The 13,461-nt window shown below is 41.6% G+C and overlaps 7 non-coding genes across 7 annotated transcripts; all 7 read right to left on the bottom strand.

Moving 5' to 3' along the window:
* Positions 1-796: 796 nt before the first annotated feature.
* TRNAN-GUU (transfer RNA asparagine (anticodon GUU)) lies at positions 797-870 on the bottom strand. The gene has a single exon. It is a non-coding gene; the product is annotated as a tRNA-Asn (tRNA).
* A 3,006-nt stretch (positions 871-3,876) lies between these two features.
* On the bottom strand, positions 3,877-3,950 carry TRNAN-GUU (transfer RNA asparagine (anticodon GUU)). Its single transcript has one exon. It is a non-coding gene; the product is annotated as a tRNA-Asn (tRNA).
* Positions 3,951-5,420: 1,470 nt separating this feature from the next.
* On the bottom strand, positions 5,421-5,494 carry TRNAN-GUU (transfer RNA asparagine (anticodon GUU)). The gene has a single exon. It is a non-coding gene; the product is annotated as a tRNA-Asn (tRNA).
* A 1,470-nt stretch (positions 5,495-6,964) lies between these two features.
* TRNAN-GUU (transfer RNA asparagine (anticodon GUU)) lies at positions 6,965-7,038 on the bottom strand. Its single transcript has one exon. It is a non-coding gene; the product is annotated as a tRNA-Asn (tRNA).
* A 1,470-nt stretch (positions 7,039-8,508) lies between these two features.
* On the bottom strand, positions 8,509-8,582 carry TRNAN-GUU (transfer RNA asparagine (anticodon GUU)). The gene has a single exon. It is a non-coding gene; the product is annotated as a tRNA-Asn (tRNA).
* Positions 8,583-11,596: 3,014 nt separating this feature from the next.
* TRNAN-GUU (transfer RNA asparagine (anticodon GUU)) lies at positions 11,597-11,670 on the bottom strand. Its single transcript has one exon. It is a non-coding gene; the product is annotated as a tRNA-Asn (tRNA).
* A 1,470-nt stretch (positions 11,671-13,140) lies between these two features.
* TRNAN-GUU (transfer RNA asparagine (anticodon GUU)) lies at positions 13,141-13,214 on the bottom strand. Its single transcript has one exon. It is a non-coding gene; the product is annotated as a tRNA-Asn (tRNA).
* Positions 13,215-13,461: the final 247 nt, after the last annotated feature.

Raw genomic sequence — 13,461 nt, 5'->3', positions numbered from 1 at the left:
GCTTTGCCCATTCCATGTTAAAAATGAATCATCCCAGAGTGGAGTTGATCACCAAACTTTCCGTGCCCATCAAACGTTGCTAAGCTTGATGCAGTGAGGCATTAAAGTCGATTGCTTGTATTTGGACTGTTAACTCCGAGTGAAATGGCACTTTCTGATCATCTGGCACGTCCGTGCGTGTCTTCAAGTTTCAAAACACTTTCCTTAAAAAATTGTCTTCCAACGCTTTTAACATGCTTGTATGATATTTCTCTATTCCGTTTGCAGCCAGCCGTCTTCAATGTTTTTGCTGTTGTTTTTGATGTTTTTGTGGGAAAGATGAGGATTTTCATATTTTTTTGCTTATTGGTTAGCAAATGCTTTGCCCCTCCTGCATTGAAAAAGGAATGGTCCCGGAGTGGGGTTTCAACAGCACGCTTCGGGCGCTCATCACATGCTGATATGAGAAATGCAATGTGTTTGAAATTGCAGACACTTTCCCAATGAATGACGATGGATAGGAGCAGTCCCCTGTTCAGGTTCCCTTTGATCGAGCCCAATTTTCTGGCCAATCGGTTGACAACGGAATGAAGAATGAACTTCCTGTTCACTTCTGATGATGTTTTACGTGCTTTTGATGAAGTTTCAATTGGAAAGCAACGTCATAGATATGACATCAACCTTCCTTTTAAACATGGTTTTGTGAAGGGTCTCCACCTATGTTAATCAATTTGCAGTCACCGTATTTGCGTTTGAAAGGTAACTATTTTGTGCTCCTTTTTTGCTTCTCGGTTAAAAAAACTCAAGTGTCTCAAAACGTCCCTGGGTGGGCTTGAACCACCAACCTTTCGGTTAACAGCCGAACGCGCTAACCAATTGCGCCACAGAGACTAAGCACGTGAGGCGAGAGAGCTACGTGGACTAACAAGATTTTGCTCTCACAATGTCTAAATGCTTTTTCAGAGGTTACGGCATCCTCTGCTTTCAAATGCAGCTATGGTTCTTTATCTGCATGCAAATGTAGGTGGAGCCAGCTTCTCCCTTTCAAAATGCACAGAGAAAGGTGTGACAGCAGCAGAGTGGCGCAGCGGAAGCGTGCTGGGCCCATAACCCAGAGGTCGATGGATCGAAACCATCCTCTACTAAGCAATTTGTTTTTGTTCAAATTTGTAATTCCGTTGGCAATCAAATCCCCAAACCTTAAGAGAAATTCACTTTTCCATGGGTTTTCACTGCTTTCGTTATGTTACCATCCACATCTGAGGTTTTATTGGTTTTAAGTCAATCGATGATAGCTTGCCTGTTAATTTCAAGAAAAATTGCACTTTCTGACCACTCTGTCAACATGTCTGTGTGACGTAACAGATTTCCAAACATTTCTATAGAGATCTCCTTTACATCCTCACTTAACATGTTTAATGAATGTCTTTGGGGTTGTTATTTGTTTTCTTCTATACAATCTGTAGCCTCCGTTTGAATGTAATGTGTTGTTGCAGAAACATTAAACCTAATTTTACTCTTTGCTGCTGTTTTTCTTTCCTTTTTTTTCTGTTTGGTTAGTGCATGCTTTGCCCATTCCATGTTAAAAATGAATCATCCCAGAGTGGAGTTGATCACCAAACTTTCCGTGCCCATCAAACGTTGCTAAGCTTGATGCAGTGAGGCATTAAAGTCGATTGCTTGTATTTGGACTGTTAACTCCGAGTGAAATGGCACTTTCTGATCATCTGGCACGTCCGTGCGTGTCTTCAAGTTTCAAAACACTTTCCTTAAAAAATTGTCTTCCAACGCTTTTAACATGCTTGTATGATATTTCTCTATTCCGTTTGCAGCCAGCCGTCTTCAATGTTTTTGCTGTTGTTTTTGATGTTTTTGTGGGAAAGATGAGGATTTTCATATTTTTTTGCTTATTGGTTAGCAAATGCTTTGCCCCTCCTGCATTGAAAAAGGAATGGTCCCGGAGTGGGGTTTCAACAGCACGCTTCGGGCGCTCATCACATGCTGATATGAGAAATGCAATGTGTTTGAAATTGCAGACACTTTCCCAATGAATGACGATGGATAGGAGCGACTGCTCTGTTCAGGTTCCCTTTGATCGAGCCCAATTTTCTGGCCAATCGGTTGACAACGGAATGAAGAATGAACTTCCTGTTCACTTCTGATGATGTTTTACGTGCTTTTGATGAAGTTTCAATTGGAAAGCACCGTCATAGATATGACGTCACCCTTCCTTTTAAACATGGTTTTGTGAAGGGTCTCCAGCTATGTTAATCAATTTGCAGTCACCGTATTTGCGTTTGAAAGGTAACTATTTTGTGCTCCTTTTTTGCTTCTCGGTTAAAAAAACTCAAGTGTCTCAAAACGTCCCTTGAACCACCAACCTTTCGGTTAACAGCCGAACGCGCTAACCAATTGCGCCACAGAGACTAAGCACGTGAGGCGAGAGAGCTACGTGGACTAACAAGATTTTGCTCTCACAATGTCTAAATGCTTTTTCAGAGGTTACGGCATCCTCTGCTTTCAAATGCAGCTATGGTTCTTTATCTGCATGCAAATGTAGGTGGAGCCAGCTTCTCCCTTTCAAAATGCACAGAGAAAGGTGTGACAGCAGCAGAGTGGCGCAGCGGAAGCGTGCTGGGCCAATAACCAAGAGGTCGATGGATCGAAACCATCCTCTGCTAAGCAATTTGTTTTTGTTCAAATTTGTAATTCCGTTGGCAATCAAATCCCCAAACCTTAAGAGAAATTCACTTTTCCATGGGTTTTCACTGCTTTCGTTATGTTACCATCCACATCTGAGGTTTTATTGGTTTTAAGTCAATCGATGATAGCTTGCCTGTTAATTTCAAGAAAAATTGCACTTTCTGACCACTCTGTCAACATGTCTGTGTGACGTAACAGATTTCCAAACATTTCTATAGAGATCTCCTTTACGTCCTCACTTAACATGTTTAATGAATGTCTTTGGGGTTGTTATTTGTTTTCTTCTATACAATCTGTAGCCTCCGTTTGAATGTAATGTGTTGTTGCAGAAACATTAAAGCTAATTTTACTCTTTGCTGCTGTTTTTCTTTCCTTTTTTTTCTGTTTGGTTAGCGCATGCTTTGCCCATTCCATGTTAAAAATGAATCATCCCAGAGTGGAGTTGATCACCAAACTTTCCGTGCCCATCAAACGTTGCTAAGCTTGATGCAGTGAGGCATTAAAGTCGATTGCTTGTATTTGGACTGTTAACTCCGAGTGAAATGGCACTTTCTGATCATCTGGCACGTCCGTGCGTGTCTTCAAGTTTCAAAACACTTTCCTTAAAAAATTGTCTTCCAACGCTTTTAACATGCTTGTATGATATTTCTCTATTCCGTTTGCAGCCAGCCGTCTTCAATGTTTTTGCTGTTGTTTTTGATGTTTTTGTGGGAAAGATGAGGATTTTCATATTTTTTTGCTTATTGGTTAGCAAATGCTTTGCCCCTCCTGCATTGAAAAAGGAATGGTCCCGGAGTGGGGTTTCAACAGCACGCTTCGGGCGCTCATCACATGCTGATATGAGAAATGCAATGTGTTTGAAATTGCAGACACTTTCCCAATGAATGACGATGGATAGGAGCAGTCCCCTGTTCAGGTTCCCTTTGATCGAGCCCAATTTTCTGGCCAATCGATTGACAACGGAATGAAGAATGAACTTCCTGTTCACTTCTGATGATGTTTTACGTGCTTTTGATGAAGTTTCAATTGGAAAGCACCGTCATAGATATGACGTCACCCTTCCTTTTAAACATGGTTTTGTGAAGGGTCTCCACCTATGTTAATCAATTTGCAGTCACCGTATTTGCGTTTGAAAGGTAACTATTTTGTGCTCCTTTTTTGCTTCTCGGTTAAAAAAACTCAAGTGTCTCAAAACGTCCCTGGGTGGGCTTGAACCACCAACCTTTCGGTTAACAGCCGAACGCGCTAACCAATTGCGCCACAGAGACTAAGCACGTGAGGCGAGAGAGCTACGTGGACTAACAAGATTTTGCTCTCACAATGTCTAAATGCTTTTTCAGAGGTTACGGCATCCTCTGCTTTCAAATGCAGCTATGGTTCTTTATCTGCATGCAAATGTAGGTGGAGCCAGCTTCTCCCTTTCAAAATGCACAGAGAAAGGTGTGACAGCAGCAGAGTGGCGCAGCGGAAGCGTGCTGGGCCCATAACCCAGAGGTCGATGGATCGAAACCATCCTCTGCTAAGCAATTTGTTTTTGTTCAAATTTGTAATTCCGTTGGCAATCAAATCCCCAAACCTTAAGAGAAATTCACTTTTCCATGGGTTTTCACTGCTTTCGTTATGTTACCATCCACATCTGAGGTTTTATTGGTTTTAAGTCAATCGATGATAGCTTGCCTGTTAATTTCAAGAAAAATTGCACTTTCTGACCACTCTGTCAACATGTCTGTGTGACGTAACAGATTTCCAAACATTTCTATAGAGATCTCCTTTACGTCCTCACTTAACATGTTTAATGAATGTCTTTGGGGTTGTTATTTGTTTTCTTCTATACAATCTGTAGCCTCCGTTTGAATGTAATGTGTTGTTGCAGAAACATTAAAGCTAATTTTACTCTTTGCTGCTGTTTTTCTTTCCTTTTTTTTCTGTTTGGTTAGCGCATGCTTTGCCCATTCCATGTTAAAAATGAATCATCCCAGAGTGGAGTTGATCACCAAACTTTCCGTGCCCATCAAACGTTGCTAAGCTTGATGCAGTGAGGCATTAAAGTCGATTGCTTGTATTTGGACTGTTAACTCCGAGTGAAATGGCACTTTCTGATCATCTGGCACGTCCGTGCGTGTCTTCAAGTTTCAAAACACTTTCCTTAAAAAATTGTCTTCCAACGCTTTTAACATGCTTGTATGATATTTCTCTATTCCGTTTGCAGCCAGCCGTCTTCAATGTTTTTGCTGTTGTTTTTGATGTTTTTGTGGGAAAGATGAGGATTTTCATATTTTTTTGCTTATTGGTTAGCAAATGCTTTGCCCCTCCTGCATTGAAAAAGGAATGGTCCCGGAGTGGGGTTTCAACAGCACGCTTCGGGCGCTCATCACATGCTGATATGAGAAATGCAATGTGTTTGAAATTGCAGACACTTTCCCAATGAATGACGATGGATAGGAGCAGTCCCCTGTTCAGGTTCCCTTTGATCGAGCCCAATTTTCTGGCCAATCGATTGACAACGGAATGAAGAATGAACTTCCTGTTCACTTCTGATGATGTTTTACGTGCTTTTGATGAAGTTTCAATTGGAAAGCACCGTCATAGATATGACGTCACCCTTCCTTTTAAACATGGTTTTGTGAAGGGTCTCCACCTATGTTAATCAATTTGCAGTCACCGTATTTGCGTTTGAAAGGTAACTATTTTGTGCTCCTTTTTTGCTTCTCGGTTAAAAAAACTCAAGTGTCTCAAAACGTCCCTGGGTGGGCTTGAACCACCAACCTTTCGGTTAACAGCCGAACGCGCTAACCAATTGCGCCACAGAGACTAAGCACGTGAGGCGAGAGAGCTACGTGGACTAACAAGATTTTGCTCTCACAATGTCTAAATGCTTTTTCAGAGGTTACGGCATCCTCTGCTTTCAAATGCAGCTATGGTTCTTTATCTGCATGCAAATGTAGGTGGAGCCAGCTTCTCCCTTTCAAAATGCACAGAGAAAGGTGTGACAGCAGCAGAGTGGCGCAGCGGAAGCGTGCTGGGCCCATACCCCAGAGGTCGATGGATCGAAACCATCCTCTGCTAAGCAATTTGTTTTTGTTCAAATTTGTAATTCCGTTGGCAATCAAATCCCCAAACCTTAAGAGAAATTCACTTTTCCATGGGTTTTCACTGCTTTCGTTATGTTACCATCCACATCTGAGGTTTTATTGGTTTTAAGTCAATCGATGATAGCTTGCCTGTTAATTTCAAGAAAAATTGCACTTTCTGACCACTCTGTCAACATGTCTGTGTGACGTAACAGATTTCCAAACATTTCTATAGAGATCTCCTTTACGTCCTCACTTAACATGTTTAATGAATGTCTTTGGGGTTGTTATTTGTTTTCTTCTATACAATCTGTAGCCTCCGTTTGAATGTAATGTGTTGTTGCAGAAACATTAAAGCTAATTTTACTCTTTGCTGCTGTTTTTCTTTCCTTTTTTTTCTGTTTGGTTAGCGCATGCTTTGCCCATTCCATGTTAAAAATGAATCATCCCAGAGTGGAGTTGATCACCAAACTTTCCGTGCCCATCAAACGTTGCTAAGCTTGATGCAGTGAGGCATTAAAGTCGATTGCTTGTATTTGGACTGTTAACTCCGAGTGAAATGGCACTTTCTGATCATCTGGCACGTCCGTGCGTGTCTTCAAGTTTCAAAACACTTTCCTTAAAAAATTGTCTTCCAACGCTTTTAACATGCTTGTATGATATTTCTCTATTCCGTTTGCAGCCAGCCGTCTTCAATGTTTTTGCTGTTGTTTTTGATGTTTTTGTGGGAAAGATGAGGATTTTCATATTTTTTTGCTTATTGGTTAGCAAATGCTTTGCCCCTCCTGCATTGAAAAAGGAATGGTCCCGGAGTCGGGTTTCAACAGCACGCTTCGGGCGCTCATCACATGCTGATATGAGAAATGCAATGTGTTTGAAATTGCAGACACTTTCCCAATGAATGACGATGGATAGGAGCAGTCCCCTGTTCAGGTTCCCTTTGATCGAGCCCAATTTTCTGGCCAATCGGTTGACAACGGAATGAAGAATGAACTTCCTGTTCACTTCTGATGATGTTTTACGTGCTTTTGATGAAGTTTCAATTGGAAAGCAACGTCATAGATATGACGTCAACCTTCCTTTTAAACATGGTTTTGTGAAGGGTCTCCACCTATGTTAATCAATTTGCAGTCACCGTCTTTGCGTTTGAAAGGTAACTATTTTGTGCTCCTTTTTTGCTTCTCGGTTAAAAAAACTCAAGTGTCTCAAAACGTCCCTGGGTGGGCTTGAACCACCAACCTTTCGGTTAACAGCCGAACGCGCTAACCAATTGCGCCACAGAGACTAAGCACGTGAGGCGAGAGAGCTACGTGGACTAACAAGATTTTGCTCTCACAATGTCTAAATGCTTTTTCAGAGGTTACGGCATCCTCTGCTTTCAAATGCAGCTATGGTTCTTTATCTGCATGCAAATGTAGGTGGAGCCAGCTTCTCCCTTTCAAAATGCACAGAGAAAGGTGTGACAGCAGCAGAGTGGCGCAGCGGAAGCGTGCTGGGCCCATAACCAAGAGGTCGATGGATCGAAACCATCCTCTGCTAAGCAATTTGTTTTTGTTCAAATTTGTAATTCCGTTGGCAATCAAATCCCCAAACCTTAAGAGAAATTCACTTTTCCATGGGTTTTCACTGCTTTCGTTATGTTACCATCCACATCTGAGGTTTTATTGGTTTTAAGTCAATCGATGATAGCTTGCCTGTTAATTTCAAGAAAAATTGCACTTTCTGACCACTCTGTCAACATGTCTGTGTGACGTAACAGATTTCCAAACATTTCTATAGAGATCTCCTTTACGTCCTCACTTAACATGTTTAATGAATGTCTTTGGGGTTGTTATTTGTTTTCTTCTATACAATCTGTAGCCTCCGTTTGAATGTAATGTGTTGTTGCAGAAACATTAAAGCTAATTTTACTCTTTGCTGCTGTTTTTCTTTCCTTTTTTTTCTGTTTGGTTAGCGCATGCTTTGCCCATTCCATGTTAAAAATGAATCATCCCAGAGTGGAGTTGATCACCAAACTTTCCGTGCCCATCAAACGTTGCTAAGCTTGATGCAGTGAGGCATTAAAGTCGATTGCTTGTATTTGGACTGTTAACTCCGAGTGAAATGGCACTTTCTGATCATCTGGCACGTCCGTGCGTGTCTTCAAGTTTCAAAACACTTTCCTTAAAAAATTGTCTTCCAACGCTTTTAACATGCTTGTATGATATTTCTCTATTCCGTTTGCAGCCAGCCGTCTTCAATGTTTTTGCTGTTGTTTTTGATGTTTTTGTGGGAAAGATGAGGATTTTCATATTTTTTTGCTTATTGGTTAGCAAATGCTTTGCCCCTCCTGCATTGAAAAAGGAATGGTCCCGGAGTGGGGTTTCAACAGCACGCTTCGGGCGCTCATCACATGCTGATATGAGAAATGCAATGTGTTTGAAATTGCAGACACTTTCCCAATGAATGACGATGGATAGGAGCAGTCCCCTGTTCAGGTTCCCTTTGATCGAGCCCAATTTTCTGGCCAATCGATTGACAACGGAATGAAGAATGAACTTCCTGTTCACTTCTGATGATGTTTTACGTGCTTTTGATGAAGTTTCAATTGGAAAGCACCGTCATAGATATGACGTCACCCTTCCTTTTAAACATGGTTTTGTGAAGGGTCTCCACCTATGTTAATCAATTTGCAGTCACCATATTTGCGTTTGAAAGGTAACTATTTTGTGCTCCTTTTTTGCTTCTCGGTTAAAAAAACTCAAGTGTCTCAAAACGTCCCTGGGTGGGCTTGAACCACCAACCTTTCGGTTAACAGCCGAACGCGCTAACCAATTGCGCCACAGAGACTAAGCACGTGAGGCGAGAGAGCTACGTGGACTAACAAGATTTTGCTCTCACAATGTCTAAATGCTTTTTCAGAGGTTACGGCATCCTCTGCTTTCAAATGCAGCTATGGTTCTTTATCTGCATGCAAATGTAGGTGGAGCCAGCTTCTCCCTTTCAAAATGCACAGAGAAAGGTGTGACAGCAGCAGAGTGGCGCAGCGGAAGCGTGCTGGGCCCATAACCCAGAGGTCGATGGATCGAAACCATCCTCTGCTAAGCAATTTGTTTTTGTTCAAATTTGTAATTCCGTTGGCAATCAAATCCCCAAACCTTAAGAGAAATTCACTTTTCCATGGGTTTTCACTGCTTTCGTTATGTTACCATCCACATCTGAGGTTTTATTGGTTTTAAGTCAATCGATGATAGCTTGCCTGTTAATTTCAAGAAAAATTGCACTTTCTGACCACTCTGTCAACATGTCTGTGTGACGTAACAGATTTCCAAACATTTCTATAGAGATCTCCTTTACGTCCTCACTTAACATGTTTAATGAATGTCTTTGGGGTTGTTATTTGTTTTCTTCTATACAATCTGTAGCCTCCGTTTGAATGTAATGTGTTGTTGCAGAAACATTAAAGCTAATTTTACTCTTTGCTGCTGTTTTTCTTTCCTTTTTTTTCTGTTTGGTTAGCGCATGCTTTGCCCATTCCATGTTAAAAATGAATCATCCCAGAGTGGAGTTGATCACCAAACTTTCCGTGCCCATCAAACGTTGCTAAGCTTGATGCAGTGAGGCATTAAAGTCGATTGCTTGTATTTGGACTGTTAACTCCGAGTGAAATGGCACTTTCTGATCATCTGGCACGTCCGTGCGTGTCTTCAAGTTTCAAAACACTTTCCTTAAAAAATTGTCTTCCAACGCTTTTAACATGCTTGTATGATATTTCTCTATTCCGTTTGCAGCCAGCCGTCTTCAATGTTTTTGCTGTTGTTTTTGATGTTTTTGTGGGAAAGATGAGGATTTTCATATTTTTTTGCTTATTGGTTAGCAAATGCTTTGCCCCTCCTGCATTGAAAAAGGAATGGTCCCGGAGTGGGGTTTCAACAGCACGCTGCGGGCGCTCATCACATGCTGATATGACAAATGCAATGTGTTTGAAATTGCAGACACTTTCCCAATGAATGACGATGGATAGGAGCAGTCCCCTGTTCAGGTTCCCTCTGATCGAGCCCAATTTTCTGGCCAATCGGTTGACAACGGAATGAAGAATAAACTTCCTGTTCACTTCTGATGATGTTTTACGTGCTTTTGATGAAGTTTCAATTGGAAAGCAACGTCATAGATATGACGTCACCCTTCCTTTTAAACATGGTTTTGTGAAGGGTCTCCACCTATGTTAATCAATTTGCAGTCACCGTATTTGCGTTTGAAAGGTAACTATTTTGTGCTCCTTTTTTGCTTCTCGGTTAAAAAAACTCAAGTGTCTCAAATCGTCCCTGGGTGGGCTTGAACCACCAACCTTTCGGTTAACAGCCGAACGTGCTAACCAATTGCGCCACAGAGACTAAGCACGTGATGCGAGAGAGCTACGTGGACTAACAAGATTTTGCTCTCACAATGTCTAAATGCTTTTTCAGAGGTTACGGCATCCTCTGCTTTCAAATGCAGCTATGGTTCTTTATCTGCATGCAAATGTAGGTGGAGCCAGCTTCTCCCTTTCAAAATGCGCAGAGAAAGGTGTGACAGCAGCAGAGTGGCGCAGCGGAAGCGTGCTGGGCCCATAACCCAGAGGTCGATGGATCGAAACCATCCTCTGCTAAGCAATTTGTTTTTGTTCAAATTTGTAATTCCGTTGGCAATCAAATCCCCAAACCTTAAGAGAAATTCACTTTTCCATGGGTTTTCACTGCTTTCGTTATGTTACCATCCACATCTGAGGTTTTATTGGTTTTAAGTCAATCGATGATAGCTTGCCTGTTAATTTCAAGAAAAATTGCACTTTCTGACCACTCTGTCAACATGTCTGTGTGACGTAACAGATTTCCAAACATTTCTATAGAGATCTCCTTTACGTCCTCACTTAACATGTTTAATGAATGTCTTTGGGGTTGTTATTTGTTTTCTTCTATACAATCTGTAGCCTCCGTTTGAATGTAATGTGTTGTTGCAGAAACATTAAAGCTAATTTTACTCTTTGCTGCTGTTTTTCTTTCCTTTTTTTTCTGTTTGGTTAGCGCATGCTTTGCCCATTCCATGTTAAAAATGAATCATCCCAGAGTGGAGTTGATCACCAAACTTTCCGTGCCCATCAAACGTTGCTAAGCTTGATGCAGTGAGGCATTAAAGTCGATTGCTTGTATTTGGACTGTTAACTCCGAGTGAAATGGCACTTTCTGATCATCTGGCACGTCCGTGCGTGTCTTCAAGTTTCAAAACACTTTCCTTAAAAAATTGTCTTCCAACGCTTTTAACATGCTTGTATGATATTTCTCTATTCCGTTTGCAGCCAGCCGTCTTCAATGTTTTTGCTGTTGTTTTTGATGTTTTTGTGGGAAAGATGAGGATTTGCATATTTTTTTGCTTATTGGTTAGCAAATGCTTTGCCCCTCCTGCATTGAAAAAGGAATGGTCCCGGAGTGGGGTTTCAACAGCACGCTTCGGGCGCTCATCACATGCTGATATGAGAAATGCAATGTGTTTGAAATTGCAGACACTTTCCCAATGAATGACGATGGATAGGAGCAGTCCCCTGTTCAGTTTCCCTTTGATCGAGCCCAATTTTCTGGCCAATCGGTTGACAACGGAATGAAGAATGAACTTCCTGTTCACTTCTGATGATGTTTTACGTGCTTTTGATGAAGTTTCAATTGGAAAGCACCGTCATAGATATGACGTCACCCTTCCTTTTAAACATGGTTTTGTGAAGGGTCTCCACCTATGTTAATCAATTTGCAGTCACCGTATTTGCGTTTGAAAGGTAACTATTTTGTGCTCCTTTTTTGCTTCTCGGTTAAAAAAACTCAATTGTCTCAAAACGTCCCTGGGTGGGCTTGAACCACCAACCTTTCGGTTAACAGCCGAACGCGCTAACCAATTGCGCCACAGAGACTAAGCACGTGAGGCGAGAGAGCTACGTGGACTAACAAGATTTTGCTCTCACAATGTCTAAATGCTTTTTCAGAGGTTACGGCATCCTCTGCTTTCAAATGCAGCTATGGTTCTTTATCTGCATGCAAATGTAGGTGGAGCCAGCTTCTCCCTTTCAAAATGCACAGAGAAAGGTGTGACAGCAGCAGAGTGGCGCAGCGGAAGCGTGCTGGGCCCATAACCCAGAGGTCGATGGATCGAAACCATCCTCTGCTAAGCAATTTGTTTTTGTTCAAATTTGTAATTCCGTTGGCAATCAAATCCCCAAACCTTAAGAGAAATTCACTTTTCCATGGGTTTTCACTGCTTTCGTTATGTTACCATCCACATCTGAGGTTTTATTGGTTTTAAGTCAATCGATGATAGCTTGCCTGTTAATTTCAAGAAAAATTGCACTTTCTGACCACTCTGTCAACATGTCTGTGTGACGTAACAGATTTCCAAACATTTCTATAGAGATCTCCTTTACGTCCTCACTTAACATGTTTAATGAATGTCTTTGGGGTTGTTATTTGTTTTCTTCTATACAATCTGTAGCCTCCGTTTGAATGTAATGTGTTGTTGCAGAAACATTAAAGCTAATTTTACTCTTTGCTGCTGTTTTTCTTTCCTTTTTTTTCTGTTTGGTTAGCGCATGCTTTGCCCATTCCATGTTAAAAATGAATCATCCCAGAGTGGAGTTGATCACCAAACTTTCCGTGCCCATCAAACGTTGCTAAGCTTGATGCAGTGAGGCATTAAAGTCGATTGCTTGTATTTGGACTGTTAACTCCGAGTGAAATGGCACTTTCTGATCATCTGGCACGTCCGTGCGTGTCTTCAAGTTTCAAAACACTTTCCTTAAAAAATTGTCTTCCAACGCTTTTAACATGCTTGTATGATATTTCTCTATTCCGTTTGCAGCCAGCCGTCTTCAATGTTTTTGCTGTTGTTTTTGATGTTTTTGTGGGAAAGATGAGGATTTGCATATTTTTTTGCTTATTGGTTAGCAAATGCTTTGCCCCTCCTGCATTGAAAAAGGAATGGTCCCGGAGTGGGGTTTCAACAGCACGCTTCGGGCGCTCATCACATGCTGATATGAGAAATGCAATGTGTTTGAAATTGCAGACACTTTCCCAATGAATGACGATGAATAGGAGCAGTCCCCTGTTCAGGTTCCCTTTGATCGAGCCCAATTTTCGGGCCAATCGGTTGACAACGGAATGAAGAATGAACTTCCTGTTCACTTCTGATGATGTTTTACGTGCTTTTGATGAAGTTTCAATTGGAAAGCAACGTCATAGATATGATGTGAACCTTCCTTTTAAACATGGTTTTGTGAAGGGTCTCCACCTATGTTAATCAATTTGCAGTCACCGTATTTGCGTTTGAAAGGTAACTATTTTGTGCTCCTTTTTTGCTTCTCGGTTAAAAAAACTCAAGTGTCTCAAATCGTCCCTGGGTGGGCTTGAACCACCAACCTTTCGGTTAACAGCCGAACGCGCTAACCAATTGCGCCACAGAGACTAAGCACGCGAGGCGAGAGAGCTACGTGGACTAACAAGATTTTGCTCTCACAATGTCTAAATGCTTTTTCAGAGGTTACGGCATCCTCTGCTTTCAAATGCAGCTATGGTTCTTTATCTGCATGCAAATGTAGGTGGAGCCAGCTTCTCCCTTTCAAAATGCACAGAGAAAGGTGTGACAGCAGCAGAGTGGCGCAGCGGAAGCGTGCTGGGCCCATAACCCAGAGGTCGATGGATCGAAACCATCC

Source organism: Pelobates fuscus, chromosome 2 (assembly GCF_036172605.1).
Source record: "Pelobates fuscus isolate aPelFus1 chromosome 2, aPelFus1.pri, whole genome shotgun sequence".
Classification (NCBI taxonomy): domain Eukaryota; kingdom Metazoa; phylum Chordata; class Amphibia; order Anura; family Pelobatidae; genus Pelobates; species Pelobates fuscus.
This window is presented reverse-complemented; position numbering and strand designations above follow the sequence as displayed.